Source organism: Hoplias malabaricus, chromosome X2 (genome assembly GCF_029633855.1).
Source record: "Hoplias malabaricus isolate fHopMal1 chromosome X2, fHopMal1.hap1, whole genome shotgun sequence".
NCBI classification, from domain to species: domain Eukaryota; kingdom Metazoa; phylum Chordata; class Actinopteri; order Characiformes; family Erythrinidae; genus Hoplias; species Hoplias malabaricus.
The window spans coordinates 38032598-38053950 of NC_089819.1; positions in this window are offsets into that span (position 1 = coordinate 38032598).

A 21353-nucleotide genomic window follows, 5' to 3' on the forward strand; every position below is an offset into this window, starting at 1 on the left:
ACAGCTTAATGCTGGTAATTTATGTCAATTTGACATCAGGATGTGACGTTTGGAAGATGTTGGATTTTGGTTACGTAACAGCACAAATTAAAACCAACAAATTCTCAACGTCTATTGATGTTAGAATGGCAGGTTGAACTGACGTTAAAATTCAGACGTTTATCAGACGTTGGGATTTGTTCACCATACCTTACAGCTTATTGTTGGTAATTTACGTCAATTTGACATCAGGATGTGACGTTTGGAAGATGTTGGATTTTGGTTGCATAACATCACTACTTCAAACCAACAAATTATCAATGTCTATTGATGTTAGAATGGCAAGTTGAACTGACGTTAAAATTCAAACGTTTATCAGATGTTGGGATTTGGTCACCATACCTTACAGCTTAATGTTGGTAATTTACGACAATTTGACATCAAGATGTGACGTTTGGAAGATGTTGTATTTTGGTTACATAACATCACTACTTCAAACCAACAAATTATCAATGTCTATTGATGTTAGAATGGCAAGTTGAACTGACGTTAAAATTCAAACGTTTATCAGATGTTGGGATTTGGTCACCATACCTTACAGCTTAATGTTGGTAATTTACGACAATTTGACATCAAGGTGTGACGTTTGGAAGATGTTGGATTTTGGTTGCATAACATCACTACTTAAAACCAACAAATTATCAACGTCTATTGATGTTAGAATGGCAAGTTGCACTGACGTTAAAATTCAGACGTTTATCAGACGTTGGGATTTGGTCACCATACCTTACAGCATATTGTTGGTAATTTACGTCAATTTGACATCAGGATGTGACGTTTGGAAGATGTTGGATTTTGGTTGCATAACATCACTACTTAAAACCAACAAATTATCAATGTCTATAGATGTTAGAATGGCAAGTTGAACTGGCGTTAAAATTCAGACGTTTATCAGATGTTGGGATTTGGTCACCATACCTAACAGCTTAATGTTGGTAATTTACGTCAATTTGACATCAAGATGTGACGTTAGGAAGATGTTGTATTTTGGTTACATAACATCACTACTTAAAACCAACAAATTATCAACGTCTATTGATGTTAGAATGGCAGGTTGAACTAATGTTAAAATTCAGACGTTTATCAGATGTTGGGATTTGGTCACCATACCTTACAGCTTAATGCTGGTAATTTATGTCAATTTGACATCAGGATGTGACGTTTGGAAGATGTTGGATTTTGATTGCATAACATCACTATTTAAACCAACAAATTATCAACGTCTATTGATGTTAGAATGGCAGGTTGAAGTGACGTTAAAATTCAGACTTTTATCAGACGTTGGGATTTGTTCACCATACCTTACAGCTTAATGTTGGTAATTTACATCAATTTGACATCAAGGTGTGACGTTTGGAAGATGTTGGATTTTGGTTGCATAACATCACTACTTAAAACCAACAAATTATCAACGTCTATTGATGTTAGAATGGCAAGTTGAACTGGCGTTAAAATTCAGACGTTTATCAGATGTTGGGATTTGGTCACCATACCTAACAGCTTAATGTTGGTAATTTACGTCAATTTGACATCAAGATGTGACGTTAGGAAGATGTTGTATTTTGGTTACATAACATCACTACTTAAAACCAACAAATTATCAACGTCTATTGATGTTAGAATGGCAGGTTGAACTAATGTTAAAATTCAGACGGTAATCAGATGTTGGGATTTGGTCACCATACCTTACAGCTTAATGCTGGTAATTTATGTCAATTTGACATCAGGATGTGACGTTTGGAAGATGTTGGATTTTGGTTGCATAACATCACTACTTAAAACCAACAAATTATCAACGTCTATTGATGTTAGAATGGCAGGTTGAAGTGACGTTAAAATTCAGACGTTTATCAGACGTTGGGATTTGTTCACCATACCTTACAGCTTAATGTTGGTAATTTACGTCAATTTGACATCAAGGTGTGACGTTTGGAAGATGTTGGATTTTGGTTGCATAACATCACTACTTAAAACCAACAAATTATCAACGTCTATTGATGTTAGAATGGCAAGTTGAACTGACGTTAAAATTCAGATGTTTATCAGACGTTGGGATTTGGTCACCATACCTTACAGCTTAATGTTGGTAATTTACGTCAATTTGACATCAGGATGTGATGTTTGGAAGATGTTGGATTTTGGTTGCATAACATCACTACTTAAAACCAACAAATTATCAACGTCTATTGATGTGAGAATGGCAGGTTGAACTGACGTCAAAATTCAGACGTTGGGATTTGGTCACCATACCTTACAGCTTAATGTTGGTAATTTACATCAATTTGACATCAGGATGTGACGTTTGGAAGATGTATTTTGGTTACATAACATCACTACTTAAAACCAACAAATTATCAACGTCTATTGATATTAGAATGGCAGGTTGAACTGATGTTAAAATTCAGACGTTTATCAGACGTTGGGATTTAGTCACCATACCTTACAGCTTAAAGTTGGTAATTTACGTCAATTTGACATCAGGATGTGACGTTTGGAAGATGTTGGATTTTGGTTGCATAACATCACTACTTAAAACCAACAAATTCTCAACGTCTATTGATGTTAGAATGGCAGGTTGAACTGACGTTAAAACTCAGACGTTGGGATTTGGTCACCATACCTTACAGCTTAATGTTGGTAATTTACGTCAATTTGACATAAGGATGTGACGTTTGGAAGATGTTGGATTTTGGTTGCATAACATCACTACTTAAAACCAACAAATTATCAACGTCTATTGATGTTAGAATGGCTCTTTGAAGTGACGTTAAAATTCAGACGTTTATCAGACGTTGGGATTTGTTCACCATACCTTACAGCTTAATGTTGGTAATTTACGTCAATTTGACATCAAGGTGTGATGTTTGGAAGATGTTGTATTTTGGTTACATAACATCACTACTTAAAACCAACAAATTATCAACGTCTATTGATGTTAGAATGGTAGGTTGAACTAACATTAAAATTCAGACGGTAATCAGATGTTGGGATTTGGTCACCATACCTTACAGCTTAATGCTGGTAATTTATGTCAATTTGACATCAGGATGTGACGTTTGGAAGATGTTGGATTTTGGTTACGTAACAGCACAAATTAAAACCAACAAATTCTCAACGTCTATTGATGTTAGAATGGCAGGTTGAACTGACGTTAAAATTCAGACGTTTATCAGACGTTGGGATTTGTTCACCATACCTTACAGCTTATTGTTGGTAATTTACGTCAATTTGACATCAGGATGTGACGTTTGGAAGATGTTGGATTTTGGTTGCATAACATCACTACTTCAAACCAACAAATTATCAATGTCTATTGATGTTAGAATGGCAAGTTGAACTGACGTTAAAATTCAAACGTTTATCAGATGTTGGGATTTGGTCACCATACCTTACAGCTTAATGTTGGTAATTTACGACAATTTGACATCAAGATGTGACGTTTGGAAGATGTTGTATTTTGGTTACATAACATCACTACTTAAAACCAACAAATTCTCAACGTCTATTGACTTTAGAATGGCAGGTTGAACTGATGTTAAAATTCAGACGGTAATGAGATGTTGGGATTTGGTCACCATACCTTACAGCTTAATGCTGGTAATTTATGTCAATTTGACATCAGGATGTGACGTTTGGAATATGTTGGATTTCGGCTGCATAACATCACTACTTAAACCAACAAATTATCAATGTCTATTGATGTTAGAATGGCAAGTTGAACTGACGTTAAAATTCAGATGTTTATCAGACGTTGGGATTTGGTCACCATACCTTACAGCTTAATGTTGGTAATTTACGTCAATTTGACATCAAGATGTGACGTTTGGAAGATGTTGGATTTTGGTTACATAACATCACTACTTAAAACCAACAAATTATCAACGTCTATTGATGTTAGAATGGCAGGTTGAACTGACGTTAAAATTTAGACGTTGGGATTTGGTCACCATACCTTACAGCTTAAAGTTGGTAATTTACGTCAATTTGACATCAGGATGTGACGTTTGGAAGATGTTGGATTTTGATTGCATAACATCACTACTTAAAACCAACAAATTCTCAACGTCTATTGATGTTAGAATGGCAGGTTGAACTGACGTTAAAATTCAGACGTTTATCAGACGTTGGGATTTGTTCACCATACCTTACAGCTTAATGTTGGTAATTTACGTCAATTTGACATCAAGATGTGACGTTTGGAAGATGTTGTATTTTGGTTACATAACATCACTACTTAAAACCAACAAATTATCAACGTCTATTGATGTTAGAATGGCAGGTTGAACTAACATTAAAATTCAGACGGTAATCAGATGTTGGGATTTGGTCACCATACCTTACAGCTTAATGCTGGTAATTTATGTCAATTTGACATCAGGATGTGACGTTTGGAAGATGTTGGATTTTGGTTACGTAACAGCACAAATTAAAACCAACAAATTCTCAACGTCTATTGATGTTAGAATGGCAGGTTGAACTGACGTTAAAATTCAGACGTTTATCAGACGTTGGGATTTGTTCACCATACCTTACAGCTTATTGTTGGTAATTTACGTCAATTTGACATCAGGATGTGACGTTTGGAAGATGTTGGATTTTGGTTGCATAACATCACTACTTCAAACCAACAAATTATCAATGTCTATTGATGTTAGAATGGCAAGTTGAACTGACGTTAAAATTCAAACGTTTATCAGATGTTGGGATTTGGTCACCATACCTTACAGCTTAATGTTGGTAATTTACGACAATTTGACATCAAGATGTGACGTTTGGAAGATGTTGTATTTTGGTTACATAACATCACTACTTAAAACCAACAAATTCTCAACGTCTATTGACTTTAGAATGGCAGGTTGAACTGATGTTAAAATTCAGACGGTAATGAGATGTTGGGATTTGGTCACCATACCTTACAGCTTAATGCTGGTAATTTATGTCAATTTGACATCAGGATGTGACGTTTGGAAGATGTTGGATTTCGGCTGCATAACATCACTACTTAAACCAACAAATTATCAATGTCTATTGATGTTAGAATGGCAAGTTGAACTGACGTTAAAATTCAGATGTTTATCAGACGTTGGGATTTGGTCACCATACCTTACAGCTTAATGTTGGTAATTTACGTCAATTTGACATCAAGATGTGACGTTTGGAAGATGTTGGATTTTGGTTACATAACATCACTACTTAAAACCAACAAATTATCAACGTCTATTGATGTTAGAATGGCAGGTTGAACTGACGTTAAAATTTAGACGTTGGGATTTGGTCACCATACCTTACAGCTTAAAGTTGGTAATTTACGTCAATTTGACATCAGGATGTGACGTTTGGAAGATGTTGGATTTTGGTTGCATAACATCACTACTTAAAACCAACAAATTATCAACGTCTATTGATGTTAGAATGGCAGGTTGAAGTGACGTTAAAATTCAGACGTTTATCAGACGTTGGGATTTGTTCACCATACCTTACAGCTTAATGTTGGTAATTTACGTCAATTTGACATCAAGGTGTGGCGTTTGGAAGATGTTGGATTTTGGTTGCATAACATCACTACTTAAAACCAACAAATTATCAACGTCTATTGATGTTAGAATGGCAAGTTGAACTGACGTTAAAATTCAGATGTTTATCAGACGTTGGGATTTGGTCACCATACCTTACAGCTTAATGTTGGTAATTTACGTCAATTTGACATCAGGATGTGATGTTTGGAAGATGTTGGATTTTGGTTGCATAACATCACTACTTAAAACCAACAAATTATCAACGTCTATTGATGTTAGAATGGCAGGTTGAACTGACGTTAAAATTCAGACGTTGGGATTTGGTCACCATACCTTACAGCTTAATGTTGGTAATTTACGTCAATTTGACATCAGGATGTGACGTTTGGAAGATGTATTTTGGTTACATAACATCACTACTTAAAACCAACAAATTATCAACGTCTATTGATATTAGAATGGCAGGTTGAACTGATGTTAAAATTCAGACGTTTATCAGACGTTGGGATTTAGTCACCATACCTTACAGCTTAAAGTTGGTAATTTACGTCAATTTGACATCAGGATGTGACGTTTGGAAGATGTTGGATTTTGGTTGCATAACATCACTACTTAAAACCAACAAATTATCAACGTCTATTGATGTTAGAATGGCAGGTTGAACTGACGTTAAAACTCAGACGTTGGGATTTGGTCACCATACCTTACAGCTTAATGTTGGTAATTTACGTCAATTTGACATCAGGATGTGACGTTTGGAAGATGTTGGATTTTGGTTGCATAACATCACTACTTAAAACCAACAAATTATCAACGTCTATTGATGTTAGAATGGCTCTTTGAAGTGACGTTAAAATTCAGATGTTTATCAGACGTTGGGATTTGTTCACCATACCTTACAGCTTAATGTTGGTAATTTACATCAATTTGACATCAAGGTGTGATGTTTGGAAGATGTTGGATTTTGGTTGCATAACATCACTACTTAAAACCAACAAATTATCAAAGTCTATTGATGTTAGAATGGCAAGTTGAACTGACGTTAAAAATCAGATGTTTATCAGACGTTGGGATTTGGTCACCATACCTTACAGCTTAATGTTGGTAATTTACATCAATTTGACATCAGGATGTGACGTTTGGAAGATGTTGGATTTTGGTTGCATAACATCACTACTTAAAACCAACAAATTATCAACGTCTATTGATGTTAGAATGGCAAGTTGCACTGACGTTAAAATTCAGACGTTTATCAGACGTTGGGATTTGTTCACCATACCTTACAGCTTAATGTTGGTAATTTACGTCAATTTGACATCAGAATGTGACGTTTGGAAGATGTTGGATTTTGGTTACGTAACAGCACAAATTAAAACCAACAAATTCTCAACGTCTATTGATGTTAGAATGGCAGGTTGAACTGACATTAAAATTCAGACGTTTATCAGACGTTGGGATTTGTTCACCATACCTTACAGCTTATTGTTGGTAATTTACGTCAATTTGACATCAGGATGTGACGTTTGGAAGATGTTGGATTTTGGTTGCATAACATCACTACTTAAAACCAACAAATTATCTACGTCTATTGATGTTAGAATGGCAAGTTAAACTGACGTTAAAATTCAAACGTTTATCAGATGTTGGGATTTGGTCACCATACCTTACAGCTTAATGTTGGTAATTTACGACAATTTGACGTCAAGATGTGACGTTTGGAAGATGTTGTATTTTGGTTACATAACATCACTACTTAAAACCAACAAATTCTCAACGTCTATTGACGTTAGAATGGCAGGTTGAACTGATGTTAAAATTCAGACGGTAATGAGATGTTGGGATTTGGTCACCATACCTTACAGCTTAATGCTGGTAATTTATGTCAATTTGACATCAGGATGTGACGTTTGGAATATGTTGGATTTTGGTTGCATAACATCACTACTTAAACCAACAAATTATCAATGTCTATTGATGTTAGAATGGCAAGTTGAACTGACGTTAAAATTCAGATGTTTATCAGACGTTGGGATTTGGTCACCATACCTTACAGCTTAATGTTGGTAATTTACGTCAATTTGACATCAAGATGTGACGTTTGGAAGATGTTGGATTTTGGTTACATAACATCACTACTTAAAACCAACAAATTATCAACGTCTATTGATGTTAGAATGGCAGGTTGAACTGACGTTAAATTTCAGACGTTGGGATTTGGTCACCATACCTTACAGCTTAATGTTGGTAATTTACGTCAATTTGACATCAGGATGTGACGTTTGGAAGATGTTGTTCTTTGGTTACATAATAGCACAAATTAAAACCAACAAATTATCAATGTCTATTGATGTTAGAATAGCAGTTTGAAATGACGTTAAAATTCAGACGTTTATCAGACGTTGGGATTTGTTCACCATACCTTACAGCTTAATGTTGGTAATTTACGTCAATTTGACATCAAGGTGTGACGTTTGGAAGATGTTGGATTTTGGTTGCATAACATCACTACTTAAAACCAACAAATTATCAACATCTATTGATGTTAGAATGGCAAGTTGCACTGACGTTAAAATTCAGACGTTTATCAGACGTTGGGATTTGGTCACCATACCTTACAGCTTATTGTTGGTAATTTACGTCAATTTGACATCAGGATGTGACGTTTGGAAGATGTTGGATTTTGGTTGCATAACATCACTACTTAAAACCAACAAATTATCAACGTCTATTGATGTTAGAATGGCAAGTTGCACTGACGTTAAAATTCAGACGTTTATCAGACATTGGGATTTGGTCACCATACCTTACAGCTTAATGTTGGTAATTTACGTCAATTTGACATCAGGATGTGACGTTTGGAAGATGTTGTATTTTGGTTACATAACATCACTACTTAAAACCAACAAATTCTCAACGTCTATTGATGTTAGAATGGCAGGTTGAACTGACGTTAAAATTCAGATGTTTATCAGACGTAGGGATTTGTTCACCATACCTTACAGCTTAATGTTGGTAATTTACGTCAATTTGACATCAGAATGTGACGTTTGGAAGATGTTGGATTTTGGTTACGTAACAGCACAAATTAAAACCAACAAATTCTCAACGTCTATTGATGTTAGAATGGCAGGTTGAACTGACATTAAAATTCAGACGTTTATCAGACGTTGGGATTTGTTCACCATACCTTACAGCTTATTGTTAGTAATTTACGTCAATTTGACATCAGGATGTGACGTTTGGAAGATGTTGGATTTTGGCTGAATAACATCACTACTTAAAACCAACAAATTATCAATGTCTATAGATGTTAGAATGGCAAGTTGAACTGACGTTAAAATTCAGACGTTTATCAGATGTTGGGATTTGGTCACCATACCTTACAGCTTAATGTTGGTAATTTACATCAATTTGACATCAGGATGTGACGTTTGGAAGATGTTGGATTTTGGTTACGTAACAGCACAAATTAAAACCAACAAATTCTCAACGTCTATTGATGTTAGAATGGCAGGTTGAACTGACGTTAAAATTCAGACGTTTATCAGACGTTGGGATTTGTTCACCATACCTTACAGCTTAATGTTGGTAATTAACGTCAATTTGACATCAAGATGTGACGTTTGGAAGATGTTGTATTTTGGTTACATAACATCACTACTTAAAACCAACAAATTATCAATGTCTATTGATGTTAGAATGGCAGGTTGAACTGACGTTAAAATTCAGACGTTTATCAGACGTTGGGATTTGTTCACCATACCTTACAGCTTATTGTTGGTAATTTACGTCAATTTGACATCAGGATGTGACGTTTGGAAGATGTTGGATTTTGGTTGCATAACATCACTACTTAAAACCAACAAATTATCAACGTCTATTGATGTTAGAATGGCAAGTTAAACTGACGTTAAAATTCAGACGTTTATCAGACGTTGGGATTTGGTCACCATACCTTACAGCTTAATGTTGGTAATTTACGTCAATTTGACATCAAGATGTGACGTTAGGAAGATGTTGTATTTTGGTTACATAACATCACTACTTAAAACCAACAAATTATCAACGTCTATTGATGTTACAATGGCAGGTTGAACTAACGTTAAAATTCAGACGGTAATCAGATGTTGGGATTTGGTCACCATACCTTACAGCTTAATGCTGGTAATTTATGTCAATTTGACATCAGGATGTGACGTTTGGAAGATGTTGGATTTTGATTGCATAACATCACTACTTAAACCAACAAATTATCAACGTCTATTGATGTTAGAATGGCAAGTTGAATTGACGTTAAAATTCAGATGTTTATCAGACGTTGGGATTTGGTCACCATACCTTACAGCTTAATGTTGGTAATTTACGTCAATTTGACATCAGGATGTGACGTTTGGAAGATGTTGTATTTTGGTTACATAACATCACTACTTAAAACCAACAAATTATCAACGTCTATTGATGTTAGAATGGCAGGTTGAACTGACCTTAAAATTCAGACGTTTATCAGACGTTGGGATTTGTTCACCATACCTTACAGTTTAATGTTGGTAATTTACGTCAATTTGACATCAGGATGTGACGTTTGGAAGATGTTGGATTTTGGTTACGTAACAGCACAAATTAAAACCAACAAATTCTCAACGTCTATTGATGTTAGAATGGCAGGTTGAACTGACGTTAAAATTCAGACGTTTATCAGACGTTGGGATTTGTTCACCATACCTTACAGCTTAATGTTGGTAATTTACGACAATTTGACATCAAGATGTGACGTTTGGAAGATGTTGGATTTTGGTTGCATAACATCACTACTTAAAACCAACAAATTATCAACGTCTATTGATGTTAGAATGGCTCTTTGAAGTGACGTTAATATTCAGACGTTTATCAGACGTTGGGATTTGTTCACCATACCTTACAGCTTAATGTTGGTAATTTGTGTCAATTTGACATCAAGGTGTGATGTTTGGAAGATGTTGGATTTTGGTTGCATAACATCACTACTTAAAACCAACAAATTATCAACGTCTATTGATGTTAGAATGGCAAGTTGAACTGACGTTAAAATTCAGACGTTGGGATTTGGTCACCATACCTTACAGCTTAAAGTTGGTAATTTACGTCAATTTGACATCAGGATGTGACGTTTGGAAGATGTTGTATTTTGGTTGCATAACATCACTACTTAAAACCAACAAATTATCAACGTCTATTGATGTTAGAATGGCAGGTTGAAGTGACGTTAAAATTCAGACGTTTATCAGACGTTGGGATTTGTTCATCATACCTTACAGCTTAATGTTGGTAATTTACGTCAATTTGACATCAAGGTGTGGCGTTTGGAAGATGTTGGATTTTGGTTGCATAACATCACTACTTAAAACCAACAAATTATCAACGTCTATTGATGTTAGAATGGCAAGTTGAACTGACGTTAAAATTCAGATGTTTATCAGACGTTGGGATTTGTTCACCATACCTTACAGCTTAATGTTGGTAATTTACGTCAATTTGACATCAGGATGTGACGTTTGGAAGATGTTGGATTTTGGTTGCATAACATCACTACTTAAAACCAACAAATTATCAACGTCTATTGATGTTAGAATGGCAGGTTGAACTGACGTTAAAACTCAGACGTTGGGATTTGGTCACCATACCTTACAGCTTAATGTTGGTAATTTACATCAATTTGACATCAGGATGTGACGTTTGGAAGATGTTGGATTTTGGTTACGTAACAGCACAAATTAAAACCAACAAATTCTCAACGTCTATTGATGTTAGAATGGCAGGTTGAACTGACGTTAAAATTCAGACGTTTATCAGACGTTGGGATTTGTTCACCATACCTTACAGCTTAATGTTGGTAATTTACGTCAATCTGACATCAAGATGTGACGGTTGGAAGATGTTGTATTTTGGTTACATAACATCACTACTTAAAACCAACAAATTATCAACGTCTATTGATGTTAGAATGGCAGGTTGAACTAACGTTAAAATTCAGACGGTAATCAGATGTTGGGATTTGGTCACCATACCTTACAGCTTAATGCTGGTAATTTATGTCAATTTGACATCAGGATGTGACGTTTGGAAGATGTTGGATTTTGGTTACGTAACAGCACAAATTAAAACCAACAAATTCTCAACGTCTATTGATGTTAGAATGGCAGGTTGAACTGACGTTAAAATTCAGACGTTTATCAGACGTTGGGATTTGTTCACCATACCTTACAGCTTATTGTTGGTAATTTACGTCAATTTGACATCAGGATGTGACGTTTGGAAGATGTTGGATTTTGGTTGCATAACATCACTACTTCAAACCAACAAATTATCAATGTCTATTGATGTTAGAATGGCAAGTTGAACTGACGTTAAAATTCAAACGTTTATCAGATGTTGGGATTTGGTCACCATACCTTACAGCTTAATGTTGGTAATTTACGACAATTTGACATCAAGATGTGACGTTTGGAAGATGTTGTATTTTGGTTACATAACATCACTACTTAAAACCAACAAATTCTCAACGTCTATTGACTTTAGAATGGCAGGTTGAACTGATGTTAAAATTCAGACGATAATGAGATGTTTCGATTTGGTCACCATACCTTACAGCTTAATGCTGGTAATTTATGTCAATTTGACATCAGGATGTGACGTTTGGAAGATGTTGGATTTCGGTTGCATAACATCACTACTTAAACCAACAAATTATCAATGTCTATTGATGTTAGAATGGCAAGTTGAACTGACGTTAAAATTCAGATGTTTATCAGACGTTGGGATTTGGTCACCATACCTTACAGCTTAATGTTGGTAATTTACGTCAATTTGACATCAAGATGTGACGTTTGGAAGATGTTGGATTTTGGTTACATAACATCACTACTTAAAACCAACAAATTATCAACGTCTATTGATGTTAGAATGGCAGGTTGAACTGACGTTAAAATTCAGACGTTGGGATTTGGTCACCATACCTTACAGCTTAAAGTTGGTAATTTACGTCAATTTGACATCAGGATGTGACGTTTGGAAGATGTTGGATTTTGGTTGCATAACATCACTACTTAAAACCAACAAATTATCAACGTCTATTGATGTTAGAATGGCAGGTTGAAGTGACGTTAAAATTCAGACGTTTATCAGACGTTGGGATTTGTTCACCATACCTTACAGCTTAATGTTGGTAATTTACGTCAATTTGACATCAAGGTGTGGCGTTTGGAAGATGTTGGATTTTGGTTGCATAACATCACTACTTAAAACCAACAAATTATCAACGTCTATTGATGTTAGAATGGCAAGTTGAACTGACGTTAAAATTCAGATGTTTATCAGACGTTGGGATTTGGTCACCATACCTTACAGCTTAATGTTGGTAATTTACGTCAATTTGACATCAGGATGTGATGTTTGGAAGATGTTGGATTTTGGTTGCATAACATCACTACTTAAAACCAACAAATTATCAACGTCTATTGATGTTAGAATGGCAGGTTGAACTGACGTTAAAATTCAGACGTTGGGATTTGGTCACCATACCTTACAGCTTAATGTTGGTAATTTACGTCAATTTGACATCAGGATGTGACGTTTGGAAGATGTTGGATTTTGGTTGCATAACATCACTACTTAAAACCAACAAATTATCAACGTCTATTGATGTTAGAATGGCAGGTTGAACTGACGTTAAAACTCAGACGTTGGGATTTGGTCACCATACCTTACAGCTTAATGTTGGTAATTTACATCAATTTGACATCAGGATGTGACGTTTGGAAGATGTTGGATTTTGGTTACGTAACAGCACAAATTAAAACCAACAAATTCTCAACGTCTATTGATGTTAGAATGGCAGGTTGAACTGACGTTAAAATTCAGACGTTTATCAGACGTTGGGATTTGTTCACCATACCTTACAGCTTAATGTTGGTAATTTACGTCAATCTGACATCAAGATGTGACGGTTGGAAGATGTTGTATTTTGGTTACATAACATCACTACTTAAAACCAACAAATTATCAACGTCTATTGATGTTAGAATGGCAGGTTGAACTAACGTTAAAATTCAGACGGTAATCAGATGTTGGGATTTGGTCACCATACCTTACAGCTTAATGCTGGTAATTTATGTCAATTTGACATCAGGATGTGACGTTTGGAAGATGTTGGATTTTGGTTACGTAACAGCACAAATTAAAACCAACAAATTCTCAACGTCTATTGATGTTAGAATGGCAGGTTGAACTGACGTTAAAATTCAGACGTTTATCAGACGTTGGGATTTGTTCACCATACCTTACAGCTTATTGTTGGTAATTTACGTCAATTTGACATCAGGATGTGACGTTTGGAAGATGTTGGATTTTGGTTGCATAACATCACTACTTCAAACCAACAAATTATCAATGTCTATTGATGTTAGAATGGCAAGTTGAACTGACGTTAAAATTCAAACGTTTATCAGATGTTGGGATTTGGTCACCATACCTTACAGCTTAATGTTGGTAATTTACGACAATTTGACATCAAGATGTGACGTTTGGAAGATGTTGTATTTTGGTTACATAACATCACTACTTAAAACCAACAAATTCTCAACGTCTATTGACTTTAGAATGGCAGGTTGAACTGATGTTAAAATTCAGACGATAATGAGATGTTTCGATTTGGTCACCATACCTTACAGCTTAATGCTGGTAATTTATGTCAATTTGACATCAGGATGTGACGTTTGGAAGATGTTGGATTTCGGTTGCATAACATCACTACTTAAACCAACAAATTATCAATGTCTATTGATGTTAGAATGGCAAGTTGAACTGACGTTAAAATTCAGATGTTTATCAGACGTTGGGATTTGGTCACCATACCTTACAGCTTAATGTTGGTAATTTACGTCAATTTGACATCAAGATGTGACGTTTGGAAGATGTTGGATTTTGGTTACATAACATCACTACTTAAAACCAACAAATTATCAACGTCTATTGATGTTAGAATGGCAGGTTGAACTGACGTTAAAATTCAGACGTTGGGATTTGGTCACCATACCTTACAGCTTAAAGTTGGTAATTTACGTCAATTTGACATCAGGATGTGACGTTTGGAAGATGTTGGATTTTGGTTGCATAACATCACTACTTAAAACCAACAAATTATCAACGTCTATTGATGTTAGAATGGCAGGTTGAAGTGACGTTAAAATTCAGACGTTTATCAGACGTTGGGATTTGTTCACCATACCTTACAGCTTAATGTTGGTAATTTACGTCAATTTGACATCAAGGTGTGGCGTTTGGAAGATGTTGGATTTTGGTTGCATAACATCACTACTTAAAACCAACAAATTATCAACGTCTATTGATGTTAGAATGGCAAGTTGAACTGACGTTAAAATTCAGATGTTTATCAGACGTTGGGATTTGGTCACCATACCTTACAGCTTAATGTTGGTAATTTACGTCAATTTGACATCAGGATGTGATGTTTGGAAGATGTTGGATTTTGGTTGCATAACATCACTACTTAAAACCAACAAATTATCAACGTCTATTGATGTTAGAATGGCAGGTTGAACTGACGTTAAAATTCAGACGTTGGGATTTGGTCACCATACCTTACAGCTTAATGTTGGTAATTTACGTCAATTTGACATCAGGATGTGACGTTTGGAAGATGTATTTTGGTTACATAACATCACTACTTAAAACCAACAAATTATCAACGTCTATTGATATTAGAATGGCAGGTTGAACTGATGTTAAAATTCAGACGTTTATCAGACGTTGGGATTTAGTCACCATACCTTACAGCTTAAAGTTGGTAATTTACGTCAATTTGACATCAGGATGTGACGTTTGGAAGATGTTGGATTTTGGTTGCATAACATCACTACTTAAAACCAACAAATTATCAACGTCTATTGATGTTAGAATGGCAGGTTGAACTGACGTTAAAACTCAGACGTTGGGATTTGGTCACCATACCTTACAGCTTAATGTTGGTAATTTACGTCAATTTGACATCAGGATGTGACGTTTGGAAGATGTTGGATTTTGGTTGCATAACATCACTACTTAAAACCAACAAATTATCAACGTCTATTGATGTTAGAATGGCTCTTTGAAGTGACGTTAAAATTCAGATGTTTATCAGACGTTGGGATTTGTTCACCATACCTTACAGCTTAATGTTGGTAATTTACGTCAATTTGACTTCAAGGTGTGATGTTTGGAAGATGTTGGATTTTGGTTGCATAACATCACTACTTAAAACCAACAAATTATCAAAGTCTATTGATGTTAGAATGGCAAGTTGAACTGACGTTAAAAATCAGATGTTTATCAGACGTTGGGATTTGGTCACCATACCTTACAGCTTAATGTTGGTAATTTACATCAATTTGACATCAGGATGTGACGTTTGGAAGATGTTGGATTTTGGTTGCATAACATCACTACTTAAAACCAACAAATTATCAACGTCTATTGATGTTAGAATGGCAAGTTGCACTGACGTTAAAATTCAGACGTTTATCAGACGTTGGGATTTGGTCACCATACCTTACAGCTTAATGTTGGTAATTTACGACAATTTGACGTCAAGATGTGACGTTTGGAAGATGTTGTATTTTGGTTACATAACATCACTACTTAAAACCAACAAATTCTCAACGTCTATTGACGTTAGAATGGCAGGTTGAACTGATGTTAAAATTCAGACGGTAATGAGATGTTGGGATTTGGTCACCATACCTTACAGCTTAATGCTGGTAATTTATGTCAATTTGACATCAGGATGTGACGTTTGGAATATGTTGGATTTTGGTTGCATAACATCACTACTTAAACCAACAAATTATCAATGTCTATTGATGTTAGAATGGCAAGTTGAACTGACGTTAAAATTCAGATGTTTATCAGACGTTGGGATTTGGTCACCATACCTTACAGCTTAATGTTGGTAATTTACGTCAATTTGACATCAAGATGTGACGTTTGGAAGATGTTGGATTTTGGTTACATAACATCACTACTTAAAACCAACAAATTATCAACGTCTATTGATGTTAGAATGGCAGGTTGAACTGACGTTAAAATTCAGACGTTGGGATTTGGTCACCATACCTTACAGCTTAATGTTGGTAATTTACGTCAATTTGACATCAAGATGTGACGTTTGGAAGATGTTGTTCTTTGGTTACATAATAGCACAAATTAAAACCAACAAATTATCAATGTCTATTGATGTTAGAATAGCAGTTTGAAATGACGTTAAAATTCAGACGTTTATCAGACGTTGGGATTTGTTCACCATACCTTACAGCTTAATGTTGGTAATTTACGTCAATTTGACATCAAGGTGTGACGTTTGGAAGATGTTGGATTTTGGTTGCATAACATCACTACTTAAAACCAACAAATTATCAACATCTATTGATGTTAGAATGGCAAGTTGCACTGACGTTAAAATTCAGACGTTTATCAGACGTTGGGATTTGGTCACCATACCTTACAGCTTATTGTTGGTAATTTACGTCAATTTGACATCAGGATGTGACGTTTGGAAGATGTTGGATTTTGGTTGCATAACATCACTACTTAAAACCAACAAATTATCAATGTCTATTGATGTTAGAATGGCAAGTTGCACTGACTTTAAAATTCAGACGTTTATCAGACGTTGGGATTTGGTCACCATACCTTACAGCTTAATGTTGGTAATTTACGTCAATTTGACATCAAGATGTGACGTTAGGAAGATGTTGTATTTTGGTTACATAACATCACTACTTAAAACCAACAAATTATCAACGTCTATTGATGTTACAATGGCAGGTTGAACTAACGTTAAAATTCAGACGGTAATCAGATGTTGGGATTTGGTCACCATACCTTACAGCTTAATGCTGGTAATTTATGTCAATTTGACATCAGGATGTGACGTTTGGAAGATGTTGGATTTTGATTGCATAACATCACTACTTAAACCAACAAATTATCAACGTCTATTGATGTTAGAATGGCAAGTTGAACTGACGTTAAAATTCAGATGTTTATCAGACGTTGGGATTTGGTCACCATACCTTACAGCTTAATGTTGGTAATTTACGTCAATTTGACATCAGGATGTGACGTTTGGAAGATGTTGTATTTTGGTTACATAACATCACTAATTAAAACCAACAAATTATCAACGTCTATTGATGTTAGAATGGCAGGTTGAACTGACGTTAAAATTCAGACGTTTATCAGACGTTGGGATTTGTTCACCATACTTTACAGTTTAATGTTGGTAATTTACGTCAATTTGACATCAGGATGTGACGTTTGGAAGATGTTGGATTTTGGTTACGTAACAGCACAAATTAAAACCAACAAATTCTCAACGTCTATTGATGTTAGAATGGCAGGTTGAACTGACGTTAAAATTCAGACGTTTATCAGACGTTGGGATTTGTTCACCATACCTTACAGCTTAATGTTGGTAATTTACGTCAATTTGACATCAAGATGTGACGTTTGGAAGATGTTGTATTTTGGTTACATAACATCACTACTTAAAACCAACAAATTATCAACGTCTATTGATGTTAGAATGGCAGGTTGAACTAACGTTAAAATTCAGACGGTAATCAGATGTTGGGATTTGGTCACCATACCTTACAGCTTAATGCTGGTAATTTATGTCAATTTGACATCTGGATGTGACGTTTGGAAGATGTTGGATTTTGGTTACGTAACAGCACAAATTAAAACCAACAAATTCTCAACGTCTATTGATGTTAGAATGGCAGGTTGATCTGACGTTAAAATTCAGACGTTTATCAGACGTTGGGATTTGTTCACCATACCTTACAGCTTATTGTTGGTAATTTACGTCAATTTGACATCAGGATGTGACGTTTGGAAGATGTTGGATTTTGGTTGCATAACATCACTACTTCAAACCAACAAATTATCAATGTCTATTGATGTTAGAATGGCAAGTTGAACTGACGTTAAAATTCAAACGTTTATCAGATGTTGGGATTTGGTCACCATACCTTACAGCTTAATGTTGGTAATTTACGACAATTTGACATCAAGATGTGACGTTTGGAAGATGTTGTATTTTGGTTACATAACATCACTACTTAAAACCAACAAATTCTCAACGTCTATTGACTTTAGAATGGCAGGTTGAACTGATGTTAAAATTCAGACGATAATGAGATGTTGGGATTTGGTCACCATACCTTACAGCTTAATGCTGGTAATTTATGTCAATTTGACATCAGGATGTGACGTTTGGAAGATGTTGGATTTCGGTTGCATAACATCACTACTTAAACCAACAAATTATCAATGTCTATTGATGTTAGAATGGCAAGTTGAACTGACGTTAAAATTCAGATGTTTATCAGACATTGGGATTTGGTCACCATACCTTACAGCTTAATGTTGGTAATTTACGTCAATTTGACATCAAGATGTGACGTTTGGAAGATGTTGGATTTTGGTTACATAACATCACTACTTAAAACCAACAAATTATCAACGTCTATTGATGTTAGAATGGCAGGTTGAACTGACGTTAAAATTCAGACGTTGGGATTTGGTCACCATACCTTACAGCTTAAAGTTGGTAATTTACGTCAATTTGACATCAGGATGTGACGTTTGGAAGATGTTGGATTTTGGTTGCATAACATCACTACTTAAAACCAACAAATTATCAACGTCTATTGATGTTAGAATGGCAAGTTGAACTGACGTTAAAATTCAGATGTTTATCAGACGTTGGGATTTGGTCACCATACCTTACAGCTTAATGTTGGTAATTTACGTCAATTTGACATCAGGATGTGATGTTTGGAAGATGTTGGATTTTGGTTGCATAACATCACTACTTAAAACCAACAAATTATCAACGTCTATTGATGTTAGAATGGCAGGTTGAACTGACGTTAAAATTCAGACGTTGGGATTTGGTCACCATACCTTACAGCTTAATGTTGGTAATTTTCGTCAATTTGACATCAGGATGTGACGTTTGGAAGATGTATTTTGGTTACATAACATCACTACTTAAAACCAACAAATTATCAACGTCTATTGATGTTAGAATGGCAGGTTGAACTGATGTTAAAATTCAGACGTTTATCAGACGTTGGGATTTAGTCACCATACCTTACAGCTTAAAGTTGGTAATTTACGTCAATTTGACATCAGGATGTGACGTTTGGAAGATGTTGGATTTTGGTTGCATAACATCACTACTTAAAACCAACAAATTATCAACGTCTATTGATGTTAGAATGGCAGGTTGAACGGACGTTAAAACTCAGACGTTGGGATTTGGTCACCATACCTTACAGCTTAATGTTGGTAATTTACGTCAATTTGACATCAGGATGTGACGTTTGGAAGATGTTGGATTTTGGTTGCATAACATCACTACTTAAAACCAACAAATTATCAACGTCTATTGATGTTAGAATGGCTCTTTGAAGTGACGTTAAAATTCAGATGTTTATCAGACGTTGGGATTTGTTCACCATACCTTACAGCTTAATGTTGGTAATTTACGTCAATTTGACTTCAAGGTGTGATGTTTGGAAGATGTTGGATTTTGGTTGCATAACATCACTACTTAAAACCAACAAATTATCAAAGTCTATTGATGTTAGAATGGCAAGTTGAACTGACGTTAAAAATCAGATGTTTATCAGACGTTGGGATTTGGTCACCATACCTTACAGCTTAATGTTGGTAATTTACATCAATTTGACATCAGGATGTGACGTTTGGAAGATGTTGGATTTTGGTTGCATAACATCACTACTTAAAACCAACAAATTATCAACGTCTATTGATGTTAGAATGGCTCTTTGAAGTGACGTTAAAATTCAGATGTTTATCAGACGTTGGGATTTGTTCACCATACCTTACAGCTTAATGTTGGTAATTTACGTCAATTTGACTTCAAGGTGTGATGTTTGGAAGATGTTGGATTTTGGTTGCATAACATCACTACTTAAAACCAACAAATTATCAAAGTCTATTGATGTTAGAATGGCAAGTTGAACTGACGTTAAAAATCAGATGTTTATCAGACGTTGGGATTTGGTCACCATACCTTACAGCTTAATGTTGGTAATTTACATCAATTTGACATCAGGATGTGACGTTTGGAAGATGTTGGATTTTGGTTGCATAACATCACTACTTAAAACCAACAAATTATCAACGTCTATTGATGTTAGAATGGCAAGTTGCACTGACGTTAAAATTCAGACGTTTATCAGACGTTGGGATTTGGTCACCATACCTTACAGCTTAATGTTGGTAATTTACGTCAATTTGACATCAGGATGTGACGTTTGGAAGATGTTGTATTTTGGTTACATAACATCACTACTTAAAACCAACAAATTCTCAACGTCTATTGATGTTAGAATGGCAGGTTGAACTGACATTAAAATTCAGATGTTTATCAGACGTTGGGATTTGTTCACCATACCTTACAGCTCAATGTTGGTAATTTACGTCAATTTGACATCAGAATGTGACGTTTGGAAGATGTTGGATTTTGGTTACGTAACAGCACAAATTAAAACCAACAAATTCTCAACGTCTATTGACGTTAGAATGGCAGGTTGAACTGATGTTAAAATTCAGACGGTAATGAGATGTTGGGATTTGGTCACCATACCTTACAGCTTAATGCTGGTAATTTATGTCAATTTGACATCAGGATGTGACGTTTGGAAGATGTTGGATTTTGGTTACGTAACA